Source organism: Chionomys nivalis, chromosome 13 (genome assembly GCF_950005125.1).
Source record: "Chionomys nivalis chromosome 13, mChiNiv1.1, whole genome shotgun sequence".
Classification (NCBI taxonomy): domain Eukaryota; kingdom Metazoa; phylum Chordata; class Mammalia; order Rodentia; family Cricetidae; genus Chionomys; species Chionomys nivalis.
This window is the reverse complement of record NC_080098.1, coordinates 35,287,209-35,307,849: the sequence shown is the minus strand read 5'-3', so window position 1 is coordinate 35,307,849 and position 20,641 is coordinate 35,287,209. Positions and strand designations below refer to the sequence as shown.

General features: G+C 49.1%; 1 protein-coding gene across 1 annotated transcript in view; it reads right to left on the bottom strand.

Annotated features, from left to right (window-relative positions):
• Positions 1 to 16,745, bottom strand: part of Gng4 (G protein subunit gamma 4) — a 44,190-nt gene extending 27,445 nt beyond the window's left edge. The window contains exon 1 of the mRNA XM_057787485.1: positions 16,414 to 16,745. The gene's annotated coding sequence lies outside the window, so the exon portion shown is untranslated. The remainder of the gene's footprint in view (positions 1 to 16,413) is intronic.
• Between the last annotated feature and the right edge of the window lie 3,896 nt (positions 16,746 to 20,641).

Sequence of the window (20,641 nt, the reverse complement as noted above, 5' to 3'; positions counted from 1 at the left end):
TGCCCGTTCACTTGGCATTTGCACCCCACCTTCCGTCCAACAGTGGAAAGTGTTTCCATCATCCATTGGTGTGCCCAGGTCCCAGGGAGTCTTTGAGACACTGTCCTTCAAGATCTCCCAGGTAAATTAGCGCGGGGATCACGAGAGAGGATAAAGGGGAGGGGGAGGAAGGAAGGGGAGTGGAGAAAAATGTATAGCTCAAAAAAAAAAAAAAACCAATTAAAACCCATAATGTGAGCCCTGAAAATAAAAGATTAAATTAGAAATTAAAAAAGACCACTGTCCTTGTGTCCTACCATTCCCTTTTAAGTATTCTTATTATGTTTATGTGTATATGGGTATGTCTGCATGAGTTTATATGTACTTCGTGTGTGCAGGACCTGGAGAAGACCAGAAGAGGGTGTGGGGTCCCTTGGAACTGGAGTTACAAATGGTTTTGAGCTGCTCTGTAGGTGCTGGGAACCAAACTCAGGCCATTGGCAGCAGCAAGGAGTGCTCTTCAGCCTCTTAACCGCTGAGCTGGCTCTCCAACCCTCCTCACCATTTTTTTTTTTTGTTTTTGTTTTTGTTTTTTCCGAGACAGGGTTTCTCTGTGGCTTTGGAGCCTGTCCTGGAACTAGCTCTGTAGACCATTTCTTAAATTGTGACAAGTGTTTGGTAGTGAATGGATTTGGCCCCCTTTCATCTCTGGCTTTTCAATGGCATTGCATTTTGCTACAATGTTTTCAAAAGCTGTCTATCCAGCCTCAAAGGGAGGAAACATGTTGATTTCTAAACAAGGTGCTCTCCTGTCTTGTGAGATCACTGGATATCACCACTGTGGCCATCAGTGCACAGGAGCAGCCAAAGTCAAAGGCTGCCTGGTGCCCATGGAGGCCAGAAGAGGATATCAGATCCACCTGGAACTGGAGTTCCAAATGGTTGTGAGATTATATGTGGATGTTGGGAATTGAACCTGGGTCCTTTGGACAAGCATCTAGTGGTCTTAACCGCTGAGCCATTTCACCAGCCCCAGAGGCCTTGTTTAATTGTTTTCTGTGTCTCTAGTGCTACGTAGAACAAATGCATAGTAGCCAGTGCCCGGGCCAGTGACAGCACCTCTTGAGGTATGATACCAAAGCAGACGCTCAGCATTCTGGTCCACGGTGTGCACAGCATCTTCCATGCTCTCACAGCCATGAATCGAGTTGCTTTGCTGTGCTTTCCTGACCACTGGGCTGAAAGCTCCAAAACCGTGAACCAAAACACATCTTTCCTTACTTAAAAACGCAAATTCCCATACTCAGCTCTGACCTATTGAACAGGTTTGGTAATCTCAGAGTAGGAAGCAGCTTAACAATCTTTCCAGGTGACGGGGTGCTGACAGCTTGAGAACCACAGACCCCGGGAAACAGTGGGGATGACTGGAAGGAAGGAACTGCCTTGCTGAAAACCCCTTGGCCTTTCTGTCAGCCTGGCTCCTCACCACGGGACTGACATGACAGAAAAGAAGACGATTCTGCCTGCACAGACTCAAACTCCTGTTGAATTCTATGGGAAGGAGCTGCAAGCAGCCACATAAGGAAGAGGCCACCTTCCCCATGAGGTTCTGTAGCAGACCAGTCACAGGAAGTCCTTGTGGACAGAAGTGGGGCAGAGGTTTTCTCTGCATCGATGCAGAGATATCACGTACTGAGTCCTGGATTCCTATATCCTGAAACACTACGCAGCCATACAAATGACTTCTGAATTGGAACCCTTTATCCAGCCAGTGATAAACAATAAGACACGAATGTGGGCTGGGGGTATAGCTCAGAGGGACAGTCCTTGTCTGGCATGTTCAAGACCCCAGGTAAGATCCCCAGACAAACCACCTCAGCAGGGGCAGCAGCAGTGAGCACAGGCACACAGTGCTGAAGGGTCACAGGCAGTAACGTTCTGTGCCACGCAGCTGAGCAACGTCTTAGGGGTGGATGTTAAGCACATTTTCCTCTTAGCCACAGATAGCATGTGGCCCATGCCAAGCAGAGGAGTGTCTGCACTAAAGGTTCTTCCAACACAGACAGCTTTTGGATAAACTAGATTTGAGAGCCACAAGGATGTCACACATTGAGTAAGTATCTTGGAGTAGCCAATGAGGGATGTCACACTATCTGTGACACATGACTGAAAAGGAAATGAGTCACAAAGTCACCTGAAGTTGTAGCTATTGCAGAAGGATGGCCCAGAGTGGAGGCACACACTGGGGAGGCTGCGGGGCAGGAGGATGGGAGTTTGAGGCTAGCTGGCTACTTAGTAACGCCTTGGGGGGCAGGGGCCAGAATGAGCAGTTTTCAACACCTAAGGATTTGTTTTCTTACTCTTTGGCATGATGTGTTTCAAAAGTAGCAAAGTAAAAAGAACAGGAAACCAAATAACCTTCTAGTCAATCAACTAGTTTGAACAGAATTATCTTTTACCATATTTGTTTAATTTCCACATTGCTTTTAAAAATGTGCTTACTTTTTAATTTTATACATGTATACAATGCACTCTGATGCTCTTCACCTCCGGTCCTCCCCCAATTCTCTCACAGATCCACCTCCCTCCCAACTTCATGCCTTTTTTTTTTTTTATAGCGCACCAAGTCCAGTTTATGTTGCCCATATCCTCCTGGGCGTTGGACCATCTATCCAAGTGTGGTCGACCTACCAGGGACCACATCCTTAAGGAAATCTGACTCCCCTTGCCCCAGAGGCCAGCAACTGTCAAAGCCTCTCAGCTAGGAGGGGGGAAGACCTTGAGTTCCTCTCCACCCCATGGAACATTAGCTTTATCTGTTCTCAAGGACATCTAAAGGGGTTATTTTAGGGTCACGTGACTAAAGTTACTCTTCCTCAGTCATCCCAAGAGTCACCTGAATATCCTCATCCCTGAAGGAAACAACAGGGAAATAGGTATCACCCCACCCAGGCAACCTGTCCCCCCAATCTCCTTACAGGATGTGGTTTCTTAGCTACTCCAGCAGGAACCACTATACAAACTAAATGCTATGACAGAGAACTCTGATATATTTTATAGCTTGGGTTTCAGTCATTCAATTTACATTGGGGTATCTCCCAATCCAAAAATAGCTAGTCTCACCCAGATGCCAAACAAACACAGGAAAGAGAAGTCCAAAGTGATATCTACAGCCGGTGTTTGAGGTTCATTCCCAGCTGCTCCGGGGCCGAATGTTATTTACCAACCAGGACCCATTTCTACTGTAAGTAGGTTGCCTGGCAACATAGCTGACATGTAATATCTTATCTGGTTTCCAGGATATGGTAGCAGAATAATGGCTTTCCCCCAATGTCCCAATCCTCGGACTCTGTGAACATGCTGTGTTACAAGACACGGAGGAATTAAAAGTAGCAGATGGGATTAGTGCTGTTGACCAGCTGATATTAAGATTTGTCATATTAGGGCTGTCATGGATCATCCACAGGACCGCATGCGATCAAAGGGTCTTTCTAAGCGGAAGAGGAAGACATGGGACTAGATGGGAGTCAGAGACAGACTGGAAAATGCTATGCCCATGGCTTTGAAGGGGACACGGGGCCAAGTTTAAAAGTGTTCAGCCTCCACAAGCTGGAAAAAGAAAGGTCCAAGACTTCTCTGTGAACCCCTCAAGGTAACATGGCCTTGCTGGACCCTGGCTTCAACTCTTGGAGACACGTTTTGGACTTCTGACCTCTAGAAATGTAAATAGTCTGTGATGTTTCTGTCCACTGTTTGCCCATCTTTTGCTCCTTTGTGTTTGTCAGTTGGGATGACCCTAGAAACAAGGCAGGGTAGCAGAGGGAGGAGGCTAGCGAGGCAGGGCTCTCAGGCAGCATCACCTACTTCTGTCCCCTCTCGCCTTCCTTCTACAGTTCCTTCTCTGGCCTTCCCCACCTCACCCTGCTTCAGGCACACTGAATTACTGGAGCTCCCCAACTATGTAAACCCCATCCCTGGCCTGAGTCACGTCTGAGACACACTCCATGTGGTGATGGTGTGTACTGTACTTTGGACTTGAGTATTTTCCAGCAGCCCATGGGTCAAAAGCTTGTCCTCCCAACAATCACTTTTAGAAGGTGGACATCGATCAGTGTGCTCTTGAAGGAGACTGAGACCCTGGTCTCTTCCTCTTATTTTCTCTCTCTCTGGATACCAGGCGAGTAGCTTTTCTCTGCCATACCAGGCCCAACTGATCAAGGACTGGTACCTCAGAAACTGAGGATGGGATTTCATGTAGCCCAGGCTGGTCTAAAATTCACTATGTAGCTGAGACTGGCCTTGAACTCTTGATCTTCCTTTCTCTTTGTCCTAAGTGATGGGATTTCAAGGCTGTCCTACCAGCTCATGTCAGATATTGAACCACTATTTTCATGCAACATTTTTTTATCAGGTTTGGGCATTAAAATAATCCTGCCTTCTAAAGCTATATGCCCTCATCTTCAAATTATCTCACCGAGTTTGGATATAATTAGCATAACTTCCCCCTTAAATGCCTGGTCAAATTTTCCCACAGATACATGTGTTGTTATAATTTTCTTTGTTAAAAGGTCTTTGACTCCCAATTCACATTTTTTAGTAGAATTAGGACTATTCAGTTTTCCTACTTTTGTTTTGTATGAACCTTGAGTATATTTTCCATGGAGTTCAGACATTTCATCAAAGTTGTTGAATTTATGAATATATAATTCTTTTTTAAAAAAGATTGGGGCTGAGCTGTGGTGGCGCATGCCTTTAATCCCAGCACTTGGGAGGTAGAGGCAGGTGGATCTCTGTGAGTTAGAGGCCAGACTGGTCTACAGAGTAAGTTCCAGGACCAGCTCCAAAGCTACACAGAGAAATCCTATGTCTCGAAAAAACCAAAAAACCAACAACAAAAAGCCGAGGGATGGTACATGAATACCACATCTTTATGTGGCGGTCACAACACATGGGAGTTGGTTTCAAGAACTGAACTCATCAAGGTCTTTCTAACGTGTGCCTGTTAATATCTTGTTAATATTCATGGGATACATAGAGATGTCTCCCTTTTCATGCTTAATATTGGTAGCGTGTATCTTCTTTGAGTCTGCCTAGAGGGTTAATGCTGCAGATGTTTTCAAAGAATTTGCTTTGATTTCTTTTTTTTTCTTTTTTTCTTTTTAGTATTGTTTTTGTGTCCTAATGTTCAGTGCCCCCCCCTCATTTATTGTTTCCTTTTTCTGCTAGCTTTGGACTTAATTTTCTCTTTTTTATCTATCTTTATTACATGAGAGCTGCCAATGATTCAAGGCCTTTCTTCATTACAAGAATAAGTTGCAAATGGTATAAATTTACCTATAACCGCATCTTTAGCTGAGCCCTGTATAAATTAATATGAAGTCCAAGTATTTTCTAATTTCCTGTGTGATAAGCTCTTCGACTTTCAGAATATGTAGAAGTGTGTGTTCTAGTAGGTTAGCGAGGTTAGTTTTTAACTTTGCAATTCCATGCACATGATATTCAGGAATCCGCTGAGATTTTAGTGGCAGTAATTCCATGCACATGATATTCAGGAATCCGCTGAGATTTTAGTGGCAGTATCAATCTTACTGTGGTTCTCAAGGCTTTTGCATCTTTGGGCCTGTCCTAAATACATGCAGAGATGAGGCTGTAATTCTGTGGTTAATAGAAAGAATTTGATGACCCTCTTCTCCCACCTTCCCCTCTCCCGGATTCTCCCACACATCTGACTTCACGGCAGCTCCTTTCCTGTCTCCTTGATGGGAAAGACAGAGTTTATCGTAGAGCTACAGCCCAAAGGCTGCACCTCACCCCAGTTCTAAAACAGAGCAAGGACAGGAGAAGGGAGGAACTCCAGACCGCCCAGTCCTCCACCCAGACAGACGGGTTCTCTCACAGAACCACACACTAGCTTCATACACTTCAGCTCTCCCCGCAGCCATGAAAGCTAGGATAAAAAGACAGGAGACTCAGCTCCAGCTGGGTGGCTTTTCTTGTAACACGCCTCTTCCACCATCCGCGTACTTTCCTGAGCCTTTTGGAGCCCTCAGATCATTGCCCTTTCTGTTTTTCTGGAATGTTAGTTGCATCCGGGGATGGAGGGGCTGCTGTGTGCTGGCTCCATCCCAGCCACTCTGTAAGTCACTCTGCTGATGCCTTCCCATTCTTGTCTAATTCATACCAACTCAACTCCTGTGACCTCCGTGACCTCCGTGACCTCCGGGACGTCGTTCCTGACCACTCCTACCTCCATTGGCTACAACACACTCACTCTGTCTGTCTCCCTACCAGCAGCTGAGCAAGGAGTAAGTCCTCAAGTCCTAACTTCTGCTGCATCCCCGACTCTCCAAGGTCAAGAGCAAAGGGTGGACGATGGCTTCTACTCTATACCTGAGTCTACAGCAAAGAGACAGAACATTTGAAAATGGTCATCATAAGACTGCAGAGACTTCTGGATGCTGGAGAGGGAGGTGGCGATCCCTAGGTCTTTGGGTTCACACACAGCTGAAACAAGCCTGCAGGCCTCTGCTAGACGGACCAGGAACAATAGCCTAATACTTGAGATTATTCAAGTTCTTCCTCATATGACACCATGTCCACAGAAAAGGTATTTTTACAATGGGAAGTGACATTTGGAGAAAAATGATAAGTTTTGAGTTTGCTATGCCATTTTAATTGCAGAAAGAACAATGCTGTCATAGTCCAGCTCCTGGTATTATTCAAGATGGATGAATTCCTATCAATATTCTCAGGGCAAACCATTAACATTCGTTCGCACTAATGAAGAATCCATCTTTTGCTTTTAATAGGTTGACTTTGTTCCAAAGTTTGAGGACTTTACCCTGAATGAATTTACTTGCTGTCTCACTTGCTTCCAGTGAGCTCTCTGCACTGACAGCCCCTGCTTTGCCTGTCATCCGCACCACACTGCTGCTGGCTCTTCCGTCAGCTTCCAAAGCACCTCGGTCTACAGTGCCACTGAGGACAGACCCCTGAGCGGCAGAAACATACTGCGGATGGGGTGCTGCTCTTAGGGGATCTGTACCCCTGTCTCCAAGGTGAGCTATGGAGAAGAGATCTGCTGAGGACCCAGTGTGAGAGGGACTGGCTGGAGCAGGCAGCTGCCAGGCTGCGGAAATGGTACTACCAGATGGTATTCCTGGGCTTTAGAGAGGGACTGAGGAAGCTTGTCCTTTGGACACAGACCTCGTCACCTACATGAGAACCCGTGAATGGCTTCCCTTCCCTGCACTCTTGATGGAGGAAGGTCATTGGTTAATAAAGAAACTGCCTTGGCCCTTGATAGGACAGAAAATTAGGTAGGTGGAGTAAACAGAACAGAATGCTGGGAGGAAGTGAGGCAATCGCCATGCCTCTCCTCTCTGAGCGAGACATGGTGAAGCTCCGACCCAGGATGGACGTAGGCTAGAATCTTCCTGGTAAGCGCACCTCATCGTGCTACATACATTAATAGAAATGGGCCAAGCAGTGTTTATATGAATACAGTTTGTGTGTCGTTATTTTGGGGCATAAGCTAGCCAGGTGGCTGGGACCCAGGCGGCAGGAACGCAGCCCGCAGCTTCTTCTACACACTCTCTTCTTGCCCTGAGACAAGGCTCTTTTTTCTCACCTTCCTGAACTTCTTTTGCTCCTTCCCGAGCATTTTAAAGACAGGGGCTTATTTTTTTTTTTTCTTTTTAGAGAGGAATATCACAGATTCCAGTCTGGCCTCAAACTCACACTGTAGCCAAGGAAGACCTTGAACTTCTGATCCTCTCGTTTCTACCTCATACGTGCTTGGATTATAAGCATGTACCACCATGTCTGGTCTGTGTCGGAGAGGGGTTGAACCCAGGGCTTTGTATGCTGGGCAAGCAGTCTCGCAACTGAGCCACACCCACAACAGCCTCCTCCTCCTCCTTGTTTTTGTTTTTTGTGGAGGAATATGTCATGTCACTCAGGTTGGCACCAAACTCACTATATAGTCAAGGCTGGCCTTGAATTCATCCTCTTGCCTTCATTTCCCAAGAGCTGGCATTAATATAATATATTAATTAGTAAATAGATCACCATGTTCCACTTAGTTTTATAGCAGTTTCGGATTCACACAAAAACAGAAAACACAGAGTTCCTAAACACTCTTGAGCCCACACACTCTCCCCACAACCCGCATCCACACCAGAGCAGGGCGTCTCTGACAGACAACACGGACCACACTCTCCCCACAATCCGCATCCACACCAGAGCAGGGCGTCTCTGACAGACAACCAACACGGACAAGTTTACAGCAGGGCTCTCTCTTGGAGTGAGTGTTCTGTAGGCCTGTCTCTGCAAATATGTAACCTATCCACCTGGATAGCATCCTACAGAATAGACTCTTGGCCTTAGGCATTCTCTGCACACTGTCTATCCACCTGTCCCTTCCCCTGGCAATTATTAATCTTAAAAATATTTATTTATGCCGGGCGGTGGTGGCGCATGCCTTTAATCCCAGTACTTGGGAGGCAGAGGCAGGCGGATCTCTGTGAGTTCGAGACCAGCCTGGTCTACAAGAGCTAGTTCCAGGATAGGCTCCAAAACCACAGAGAAACCCTGTCTCGAAAAACCAAAAAAAAAAAAAATTATTTATTACTGTGTGTGCAATGTGTGTAATTGGCATGTGTGTGTCATAGCACACGGGGAGGTCAGAAGACAACTGTGAAGTCGGTCCCCTCCTTTCACCTTTACATGGCTTCTAGGGACAGAACTCAGGTCACTAGGCTTAGCAGTAAACACCGCTACCCAGTTAAGTATCGTGTTGGCCCCAGGTATTGACAGTTTTCCTGTCCCCGTAGTTTTGTCTTTCCTGAAATGTCATCTATCTGAGATCGCAGTCTGCAGCTTTGTCAGACTGGTTTCTTTCACTCAGCGTCTCTCATTTCAGGTTCCCCCGACTTCTCAGGCTTGGTGCATGCAAAGTGAACACCCACAGCAGACCCAGCTCCGGTAGTTCCTGCACCTAGGGTTCCCATCTAAGCAAAGGCAACTCAACATCCACAGCAAGAGGAGACTTAGGTTTAGCGAACCAGAAACCGACAACTAACCCTACTTACAAGGACTTTCCGCACGAGCCAATCAAATGTAGCTCATCTTGCATCAGCACACATCTTATTCAGGTCTCCTCTCTGCACCTCTCCTGCCAGGGGAGACCTGGCCTGAATTGCTTATGGTCTGTTACTACTTGACTCCCAAGTCTGTCACTGCCCAAATCCAGTCATCCTCCTCATCTGCAGGAAGTTCATTTCCAGACTGCCTGCCCAGTGAATGACTGAAACCATCAATCATATATGCTATGGTTTTCCTATGCATATACACCTATGAACCACAAATACTTTGACAATTTGATAATTGAGATGGTTACTAAGTAACTAACAGTAGGTATCATATCCAGCACAGACACGCTACACAAGCTCATGCATGTCACGGGTAGGACAGGAGAGGTGGAAATAAGGTTCAGTCTACATGTACGCCTCCTGGGGCTCACCCTGCCCACTGTGGCTGCACAATGACTTGGAGGCTGTCCTAGGCAGATGGAATAAATGGGTTGCTGGGTCTAGAGATTCAGCTCGAACACTTGGAAAAGGTATTTTTCAGATGGGAAAGTACACGAGGGGCCATACTTGCTACAGAATCTTTTTCTATTTTCAATTACTTGTGTGACTCCACCAAGCTTCCATCTTTCTGCATTTTCCTTGTTGTTCTCGTGCCCCAAGATGATGATAATCAAACAAAATGCTATCCGTGGGCACAAAACCAATAACACAAACTGGCAAACTCATGGTCTGGCAGAGGCTGTCATGTGACTACCTCCTCCTTTTGAGACCGGAGATCAAGTTAACAGCTTGATCCTGAAAGAAAAGACCCAGGAGTACAGTTTTCATTCTGTATTCAAAGGATGCATCACACCAAGCGACTCCTCAAAGGCACTGCCTCAAGAGAGCGAGGAGGCACGGCTCGGACGGCTGCCACCCACCGACGCACCGCTGAGTCACTTGTTACACACGTTACTAAGAGCTCTCTGCGGCGGTTTGCTTTGCAGACAAGACTCATTTATGTCGCTCAAGTACTCTATGCATGGGAGAGAATATTTTAGCAGAAGTGGAGAATAAATGGGACACACGAAACAAGTCTGGAAATGACCTAGATATTTTCCAGGAAAGAAGACATGCAAGCCGACCCGGCTACGTCTTCAAGGTGCTGACAGCCCAGCGCAGATCAGAAAACAACGCAGATTGGCTCATGGTGATCTGTTCCTGAGTACAGGAGCAGCAGACAGGGTTAGGCTGGGCCAGAGGCGAGCAGGGACAAATTCCATCCTCTCCCAGATGACAGCGTCTGACCACTATGCCAGGGCCCTGTTGTTGAGTGTCTTCCTGAAAGGGTAACACTCCACCTTCCCAGATGATGGATGTGCAGATGTTGCTGCACTAAGCAACCAGGCAGGTAGCTTTCCTTCTTTCTACCAAGATGTGTTAGTATACTGTTTCAGTGACCCCGTCCCTGACAGAACATCTTAAGGAGAGGAATTATTTCTTCTAGCTCAGTTTCCCAGGGCTCTATTCCATCATAAGTGGGCAGGAGGCAGAGAGAGGTGACGCAGGAAAGGACCAGGGTGAGACAGAGGTAGCCCTGCCCCCAGTAACGCTCTTACTTAACCCATGAAGGAACATTACTGCACTGGAGCCCCCACAGTGTAACTGCGTCCGGAAACACCCCCAGACACCACAGGCTTGGGGTAATGGGGTTTCAGCCACGGACTGAAACCTCTGAAATCCAGAGCCAAGTAAATCCTTCCTTTCGTTCATGGCAGGATTTATCACAGAGATAGAAAACCAACACAGCGGTGCTTCCATGGGTCCCCCACGGCATGAAGAGGTCTATTTCAGAGTAAAAAAGAGCTCTCTCCCTTGGGATATATGCCACAAGAACCTGGTCTCTTCTCCAGCCCACCATACCCTCACTGGCAACCCATCCTTTGTTCCATTTTTCTTGTATGCACTATTAAGAAGCTCATTTATTGTTTAAATGACTTTTACGTTTCTTTTTTTTTTTTTTTTTTTTTTTTTTTTTTTGGTTTTTTGAGACAGGGTTTCTCTGTGGTTTTGGAGCCTGTCCTGGAACTAGCTCTTGTAGACCAGGCTGGTCTCGAACTCACAGAGATCCGCCTGTCTCTGCCTCCCGAGTGCTGGGATTAAAGGCGTGCGCCACCACTGCCCGGCCATTTTTTTTTTGAAGTGATTTTTTTTTTTAATTTTTATATGCATTGGTGTTTAGCCTGCTGGTAGGTCTGTTGGATCTCCTAGAAATGGAGTTATAGACAGTTGTGAGTTGCCATGTGGGTACTAAGAATTGAACCCGGTCCTCTGGAAGAGCAGCCAGTGCTCTTAACTGCTGAGTCATCTCTCCAGCCCTGACTTTTAAGTTTCTTGCTTCTGATTGGTGGTAAGAAGACTACATAAACAGGGAGTTAGGTGTAAGGAAACCAGGGACACCGCAGCTGTGTCTTAGTAGCCAGCTGTGTCCCATTATGGTTAGAGCACCTGCCTATGGTTCAACATCCCGGAGGCTGAAGATATTCTCCCCTGCGTGTCAGAAACGAAGACAGCAGGGCACTTTCCCAGTTCCCACGTGTATTCTCACAAGAGACCTTAGCTTCATTACACAGTCATTTGCACAGTGGTTTTCACACCTTTGAGAGCTTGTCTGGAGGTTCTATCGGGGGAGTGCAGCTACCTTTGACCAGGGACAGTCCTCCTCTATGGCGGAAGGTCATCCTCCTACACTGGGAAAGGCTGTCCTCTTCACCTATTAAGTGTATAGCTTCAGGAGGGAGGTAGGGACACCCACCTAGCCAGCCAGATCAGCCAAATCAACCCCAGTGATTAACAGTGACAGATATCACAGTCAGAACACCTTTACACCCTTGACTCCCCTGATGGGCTTTTCAAGAAGATCATGGGAAGAAATAGCCTACAAAATCGTCACTCCTCCACGGTTTGGGAGTATTCAAATGTACACAAACCTCTTTAAAAGTCTACAACACCAGGACCCAGTGGGCAGCTTCCACCCGTCAGGGTCAGCCTCTACTCGCCTGGGGTAGCCTGCTCTACTCTTTCTTTGAAGTGTATTATGATTTTGATTTGATAAAAACCCACTTCTGCTCGAAGGATCTGGGTTTTCTCTGATGAATCCTTTCCTTTGAGAGATCTCTGCCCCACTGTTTGAGAATAACCCCCTCTGAAGCGCATATCCAGAGGGCAGGAGCTCTGTGCTTCCTTCTCCTGCCCACAGTCTGTTCCCTGCGGTATCTCCTGGGCCGAGAAAACACAGCAAGAAAGCCCAACTGAGCTGCACAGAATGAGGAACGGGGGTGGAGGGGGCCCAGATCTAAGAGCATTAGCAGCCACAGGTGTACTCCCCAGGGAAGGAGAACGGTGAACCCTAGAAACTCGGCATAGCAGAGTGGAGACTGCGCATGCTCGCTGGGGTGTGCACTGAGTGTATGCAGAAAGGACTGGCTTAAAAGAGACACAAAAGAAGGGAAGCAAGGAGTGATGTGCTGCATTGCTACAGGGGAGGTCGTGGTGGGAGGGGGGCCTCCAGAAGATGCCAGTATCCCCGCTTCAGGTAAAACTCAACTGAAGAGGAAGTATGTTCACAAACCTACGCCTTCCCCTGCCCCTGGAAGAGTTCAGAGGACGTTATCTTTCCTTTGTTTTTTCTCTTGGGGTCAGTTAAGGGATGGGATGCTGCACCCACAGCTCACCAGCACCCATCTCAGCCACGCTCCGCCTCCACCATGGCCCCAGAGGGTCAGAGGGCTGGTCACTCTACTGAGCAACGTTCTTGCCTCAAAGGGCACCAAACATGCTTACAGGACCTGGCTCTATTGCTTGGCTGCAGGCTGTCCCTTTAGACAGATGTTATGGGTATAGCACTGACTGAGAGGCCAGTGATCTGGGTACAGAGGGGAGAGACTGAATGGTACCAACTTATTTTCCCTTCACATGCCACAGGTTATGGGCCACAGAAAGGGCCTGCTGGAAGCTCTCAGCCACCAGTGACCCGCAGGCAGGCCAAGGCAGGCCAAATAGCTTCTCAACCGGGTCGGAGAGACCCTATAGTGGACACAAAGACTGGGCATGCCCAACTGTCCACAAATAAGAAAGCGATATGCAAGGCCCAGATGGCCAGTGCGTGAGGGTTCTGGGCTACCAGAAGCTCCCAACAGTAGTGGGCAGAGGAGATGCACAACTCTTTCTTAGGGGTGTATCGGTCACTTTGGGGACATGAGCCTCACGCAGAGTGGTCCATGCTGTGGTACTATAAAGGGACTGGCAAAGCCCGTGTCCACATTGTGCCTGCCTCCAAGAGCCTGACCCTTGTAGAGACAGACCCCACACAGCAAATCTGTGAATTCGGTCCTAGCCTTCCCGGAGCTTCTGATAACAGCTGGGTCACTGTCAACCCCAGCTTTGCATCCTTTGCGGATCCGCCATCCTTTCCGGTTTTCTAAGTCTGATTTTCCTGTTTGGACATCCTATTTGGACAGCCTGGGGGTGATGAAGAAAAGGCCTTGAAGCTGTGCCTCAGACACAACACCAGGAGGACCCAGAGGAAAGGAGAGGAGCGCAAAAGCCGTCAGGGACAGTTAAAAAAAGCTCATGGGCGCTGAATGCCCATGTGTTGGGGAGAAGCAGTCCCTCTGACTTCAAGTGACAATGAAAGTGTTTCTCCTATCGCTAGGGACCTCTTCAGTGTACATCTCCAAAGGAGAGCTGACCCAGCCCCTTAGGAAGAACTCTGAGGAGAAAGGACATGTGCTCGCCTTTGGGAAGAGCCACATCTGGCCTCAGTCACTCACCTTCTCTCCCACGCGGCTCCGTCGCCTTCACTTTGATCTCCACACACGTCTCTCCCTTGCTGAAGTCCCCACCACCCACAAGCGCACTGCCGGGACACTTCCAAATCAGGATGCTTTGCAAAACCCCAACCCTCTCATTGCCACAGGAGGATCAACTGAGGCCACCCTCATCACGTGTGCAGCCCACGCCCCGTAAGCACTGCCTCCCAGCCCCAGACCTGCTCATCAGGGCTCAGGCCACCCTATTTGCCCCCGAGAGGCTCAGCCTTTGTAGATCTGCCTGTAGACATCCCAAGATCTCAAGGCCACAGGATGTACAGTGTCCCCATTACTACTTCTGTGTCCTCACTGCTGGTGGGCAGCGAGGCAAGCAGCACCACTTCTGCACAGGCCCCTCTGCCAGGGACGGCAGCAGCGGCTGCCACCTCGGCTCCACAGCTCAGAGCACCGATCTCTTTACAAGTGTTCTGATTTCCCTGCATGAATCGCTCAGCAGGTTTTCTTGCCTCTGTCCTGCTCCCTGTGTGGAAGTCTCCTTTGTGTTTTACCCTCTGGATTCTTATTCTTAGTTTCTTAGGCAGCCATTTAAAGCCTTCTGGTAGCAGGGTCCTCTGCTTATTCTCCTGTCTCTCTACTTTGGTTCTTACATGGTTTCTCTGACTTTCAGTGAAAATGTATTCACTATCCAGTCTTGATGATTTTGTAGAAGTTTCAGTTTTTGGTTTAAGAAAACTGAATGAATAACTGTGACCTGAATACTAAAAGTCTCAATGATAGAATTTGCTGGAAAAAAAAAAGAGAAGAAATCAGCAAGATTGGATAGCAGAATGTAGATTTAAAAAAAAAAAATCAGACATTGCTTCAAATCCGTTCCCAAAGCAACTTCTAACATATAAACCCTCCCCTTGTCAAACAGAATAAAGTGAGACAAACTGAGGAGGAGACCGTGGGATACGGCAGTGAGCAGACGCAGACTTTGTCCAACCACTTGGCTGTCTTCCCTGCAGGTGCGGGTGTGCACGGTGTGAGTGTGCTGTGGGTGGGTGAATGCACACACCACCACTCGGTCCCAGGTATCCTGTGCTCCTGAGACAGGACAAAGGCAAGGGCCCTGTGCCCAGCTGATGTTCCACAATGTTCAAGAGCATTTGAGATTTGGGAGCTCTAGGGACGGTCATTCTTTAAACACTATGAAACAAACAGGGAAAGCTCCCTTACAGATCACCATGAAAAAGGTGAAGGCAGCTGGCCAAACAGGCATGGGCTGGTGGGGATGGCCCTTCCTTCCCAGAGCAGTTTCCTGTGCAAGAGTCTCTATTGCTTCCTTCCTAGGCTTCATAAGGATTGGGACGGGAGGGTTTGCATGGTCAGCCTCAGGGTCCCTTGGCTGCCAGTGCACCCCAGTAGGCCCTGCACTCTCAGTAAGGCCCCTCAGCAGGCCTGAGAAATCCATCAACCCCAAGTTCAGCTTACAAGCAGCCTGCTTTGTTTCTCAGGACTGAAAGCTCCAGGTGTCTACCACAGTGGTCTCTCCCAGGTGACAGAACCACAGAAGGAAGCAGCTGCCGTCCTCCTCGCAAGCCAACACGAGGAAAAAGGCCGGGGTGCTCCAGGAATGAAGACCTAGCTAGCCTGCGCACAGCCCGGGTGCCTTGCTGCAGCCGTGGGGGCCATCACACCTCGCTCTGGAGGCAGGAGTGACGCCTTTTCACTGGCACCCCGGCACAGCCTCGCAGGCTTGTTCTGGTTGAGACTAGTCAGCCCGCTGCCAGCCTTTTACAGCCCCGGGAACTGTGGGACCAGACAGGATTTATCTATCACTCGATCAAACTTTGCACATTTGGAGGTAGCCTCGCATCTTAGCTCAAAATACACGACATGAAGCAGATTCGTCTAAAGGAAGGCGTCTTTTGCAGCCATAACTGGCATCTCGCCTCATTATTTCCCAGGAGACTAGAAATTTAAGCAAAGCTTGCTCTCCTAAGGCTATGGCCCCGCGAGCTCAGCAGCGCGTTTCAGCACCAGCTTCGGGGACAGTCGCCATCAGGAGGGGGTGCACAAACTGGCCCGAGTCACCCAGGCGCTCCCCCTCTACCTGAGGCAGGTGTCCCGGCATCAGGAAAGCAGAGGGCTTCTGCGAACCCCCGCCAAAAATACTGCTCCAAACAAAATGAGTGGTCACGCCATCTATCCCATATGGTCCTCTGCACTGGGGACGTCCCTTGTCCAGAGGACAGCAATTACTCTACGCCCTGAGGATGCAGGAGGGTCCTCTAGGAGGCTCGGCCCGCCGCGACCCCGGGGATTCAGCCGTGACCCCCCGAGGTGGTGCACCTTTCAGCCCCCGCCACATGGAACCACAGGTCTTTGTGTCGCGTGTCGCGGCACCTCCAGGGAAGACCCAGGAGTCAGAATGTCTCTCTAGTTCCGAGACTTTGGATTTCGGCCCGGCTCTCACAGAGCTGGAGGGGCCTGGGCCGAGGTTCTCCGACGAGGCGCCGCGCCCTCCCGGGGGCTCGGACGCCACTTACCGCAGCTAGCGCGCAGCCGGTGCCGCTCAGACGCGGGCTGAGTCCCCGACGCGGGGCTCGAGGGGGTCGGCCAGGCCAAGTGGCATCACGCGCCCTGGGCTAGGTGCAAACGCGTCCCGCGTGGCCGCCCGCGGGGTCCCCGGGCCACAGAAGATTGTGCGCGTCTGGGGAGGAAGGGGGCGCGGCACCCAAGTCACAGCAAAGCCACTCGCTCGCGGGGCTCCGGGTCTGTGCAGCGGGCCCAGGGGGTGCAAGGCGGTGACCCCCAACCCTAGCCTGCTGCGCCACACTGGCCGCACCCACTCTCGAGCACCCACTCCGCAGCAAGTCTCCTCCCGCGCCGGGAGGGGCCGGGAAATCCCGCCCGCCGCCGCCGACGTCACTGGTGCGTCACTGGGGCTCCCGCGCCGGGCTCCGCGCCCCCAAGCCCCTCACCTCCCCCCAGACCCGCCCTCCTGAGGCGCGCGCATCCGGAAGAGTTCATGGTTCGGGGCAGATACCCGCGTGTAGAGAGTGGGGACGGCCAGCTCAGGATACTTCACCTGGGGACACTTAGGGAGCCTCACGCCGAGGAAGGTGGGCGCTGCGAGCGCAGAAGCCTAACACCTGGAAATACGCACCGTCCTTAAGCCGACGTCGCTAAGCAACGTGGGCAAGACCGCCACGCGACGGGGCTGGGCAGAGCAGCTGCCTCCCAGCCAGCCACTGGAGTGCAAGTGGACAGCAGGGCGCTGCTGGCTGCCGCGGGGAATCCTGGCGGCTCCCAGCGGTGAGACGGTCGTGGCTGGCCAGGCCTCACCCTAATGGAATTGTGTCTTGTGATTCTCATTGTAAACCGATGAATTACCATACTCCTCTTCCTTGAGGGAGAAGCGACTTCAGTCACGTCCCTTTTCCAACTCTCATAAAATGACACAAAGCCCTCTGAAGACAGAAGCCCGGAAAACATTTCGAGCAGAGTTACTAAGATGCAAAGAGAAGAAGGCTGTGTTACTTCTGTCTATAAACACCATTGACAGGGAGATTTCTTGAAAATCTTCCTCCCATCCACCTTCAGCGTCCATTTCCTGTGAGTGACACTGGACAGGGTACCTCAGATTTTCACAGATCTAGCTCACTGTAGGCTGGGCAAAGGTGCACCTTGGCGACGTGGAGCTGCCCCAAGAGGCCAGAAAGGCCCGCTGGGGCAGAAAATCTCTCCGATTGTCTTTATAGCTCTCAGGAGTCCCTTTGGGTCCCAGAATTAAACTATGACGCAACGATTTAGCCAGCAATGTTCACAGCACAGAGGCTGTTCGAGTGAGAAAGACAAGAGATACTGCAGTTGGAAATTCCAGCAGCACAAAACTGTGTTCACTATTGCACTCTCGGATCCAGCGTCTCTCCTGCAATCCTTGGCTGAGTAGCACATTCTTCCCCCAAACCCCCTGCATCAAAGCTGAGCTTAGGTTTCCTTTTATGAGCATTCTAAGGCTTTTGGTGCCAGCTGTTCAGTTGTAAGGGCTGTCAATAGATAAACTCTCTGGTTGACTGGACAGTTGCTGGGACACCCCGGTCTCTCAGGCCCTATTTTGTCTTACAGACAAATGTTCAGCCTGTAGGGCTCTGGAGGGGCAAGTTTTATTCCTTTGGGCCACTCTAACAAAGATCTCACCCCCTCCAGCAGCAGCCATTCTGGGGGACCAAACCTGTAACACGTGGGCCTCTGGGGGACATGAAGCACCCTAAGTATAGCATGATCAAGGACAGAGAGAACAGAACACTAACTGTAAAGTATTGTGTGCACAGGGTATAGCAGTAGCAGACTCACTTCTTTGTACAGCTGCTTCTGGTACAGCAGGCAACAACTGAACTTTCAGTTTCAAAAAGAGATCCAAATACGAATTTTTCAGTAGATCTAAATGTAGCCGTGCTGACCTCCGAGAGGATGGATGCGTTCAACTCTGCCGTTCTCAATCCTACCAGTGGCTTTAGTCAGTGTTTGCTTTTACTTTTTAAACCCCAACAACAGAAGAAACTAAGTTATTCACTCATTATGAAAACTATAGAGTAGATTTTACTAAAATCTTAGAAAACACTATTTTTAAAAACTTTGAATTGGATTTTCAGGTTTTTGAAAACAGTTTGAACGAGATCAAAATTTGAGTCAAGAAACACTTCTTGTGATCAGCCAACAGAGGCTGAGTGAGGCCAGCTTATTTCTTATGATGGATGAGCCAAACTTGCCACAGGATCATCTCTGAAAAATTCATCTCTCGTGGGCTCTGCTCCTGAGAGGAGAAGCTCTCAGGGCTGCCATAGAAATGCTGAGCCAACCTGTCTTCACAGGACGCACCCGCGTCAGGGAATTTCCAACGGCAGCAGCAGGATAGGCCTTATCGTCCGTGTCTTGTAATGCACAGCGCATTTGAGTGTGTGTATTGCATTTTAGCAACCAGAGCTGCCTGCTGGATTTCTAAGTGTCTTGATTTCGCAATGTATAAAGTGTTGCTCTGATTAGTGGAGTTCTCAGAAAAAAATGGCAAAGCGGTCCAAAATATGAGATACATTTGGGAACAAATTGAAAAATTTTGTCACCTATGTGGGGACCAAACCCCACTGGTCGGCTAAAGGGTAATCAGCAATGAAAGGGGGGATCCTGAGAAAGATAACCCAACAGAAAGTAAAAATATATATTCTTTAGTCTCTACTTACCTTTTCCAACATGGTAGCTCTTCTTTGCCAATTCGGGGCATTAGCAAGTTATCCAAAATAGTGGGAACTAGAGAGCCGGGAAAAGGCTCCAGTGGGCCTCCCCTTTCTGCACCCTTAGATATCCAAACAGGCAGGCAGAGGAACGACGGGGGTTGGCAAGCTTGCTCTGATAAAGCGCTGCTGCTGACTTCCCGGGGACAGAAAAACGCTAAACCAGATTGAAAAGCTGCGAAGCAGCACAGATGCAGGCAGGGGAGCAGCAGTTGCACCCCTGTGCCTTCTGTCACGACCGGCGCCTGCTGCTCTGCAGCCCTCCCCACTGCAAAGATTGGAAGATGGGTGGATGCTCATCCCACATGCCTGGCCTGGACCTGCAGCTGCATTCCTGCCAAGGTGGAACACTTCGATGCCTGTCTTTACTTAGATGTCTATCCATCCGTTAGGTGGTAACATTACTTTCTGTCTTTAGAGAGGCTTTCTGCCTCGGCATAGTGGGGCATGCATGTTATCCCAGAGCTCAGGGTACCTAAGTGTCAGGCGAGCCTGGTGGACACAAACCCTGCCTTACAAAACAAGGGCTGGGAATGTAGCCCAGTGGCAGGAGGCTTTCTAAATTGTTCCTACCGTTCTCAGAGCACCTCAGTTCCACCTCCCCAGCACTTACCATGCATTGTAACTTGCACACAGGCTGAGTGCAACCTGCTGCACTTCCAGTGGTTTCTCACCAGCCTGTGAGGCCCATGAGGCAAGAACAGCTGGATTATATGTATATCATATCTGCAGCTCTATTCTCAATTAGCCCTGCCACAAGAAGGGACAGACACTCTGCTATCTAAAATGAGAGGCTGATCTTGGGACTGAGTTCATTTAAGGACAGGAAAAGTTGAAATATAGAACAAAAACTAAAATTAAGGAATGAGAGATACCTTATCTATTCCTAGTGGTAGAAATTTATAGGGGAACCAAGGAGAACAGATGGGGCTTCTTAAAAAGCCACCGTTGTGTGAACTTTCCTGAGAAGACAGGAACAAACATCTCACCTCGGATAGGACCTCAGAGACAGAAACAAATGAGTTCATTCAAGTGTATCTTGGTGAAGCCATGTGTCTAATTAGGGTTACTTACAGAAGCATGGGTATCACTAAAGGAAAAATCTCCAACTCTTAAGTGTCATCAGGAAGGGGCATGACCTTGTGAGCCTCTCCTCAGAGCAACCATTAACTGTATAAATTCTCTGGCAAGATCCTTCCCCAGAAACTGTTAAGGTTAACACAGCTAAGGGAGGCTGGGAGCCTGTTAACTGCTAGGGCTGTGGGGCTTTGTGACCGGCCCACCCCAAGCGACCATTATCTGCCTGTAAATCCTCAGGGAAGAGGTGGCGTTCTTCTAGTAACCTTTAGCTTTCTAAAAATCCTATGGTAGGGAGGTGCCTGTGTGCTTCTCCTTACCCATGACAGGAAGTTAATGGGCCCCTCGTGTACAGGTCTCCCGAGGGTAATCACAAAGGCTTAGAGTTCAAAAACACAAAAGACAT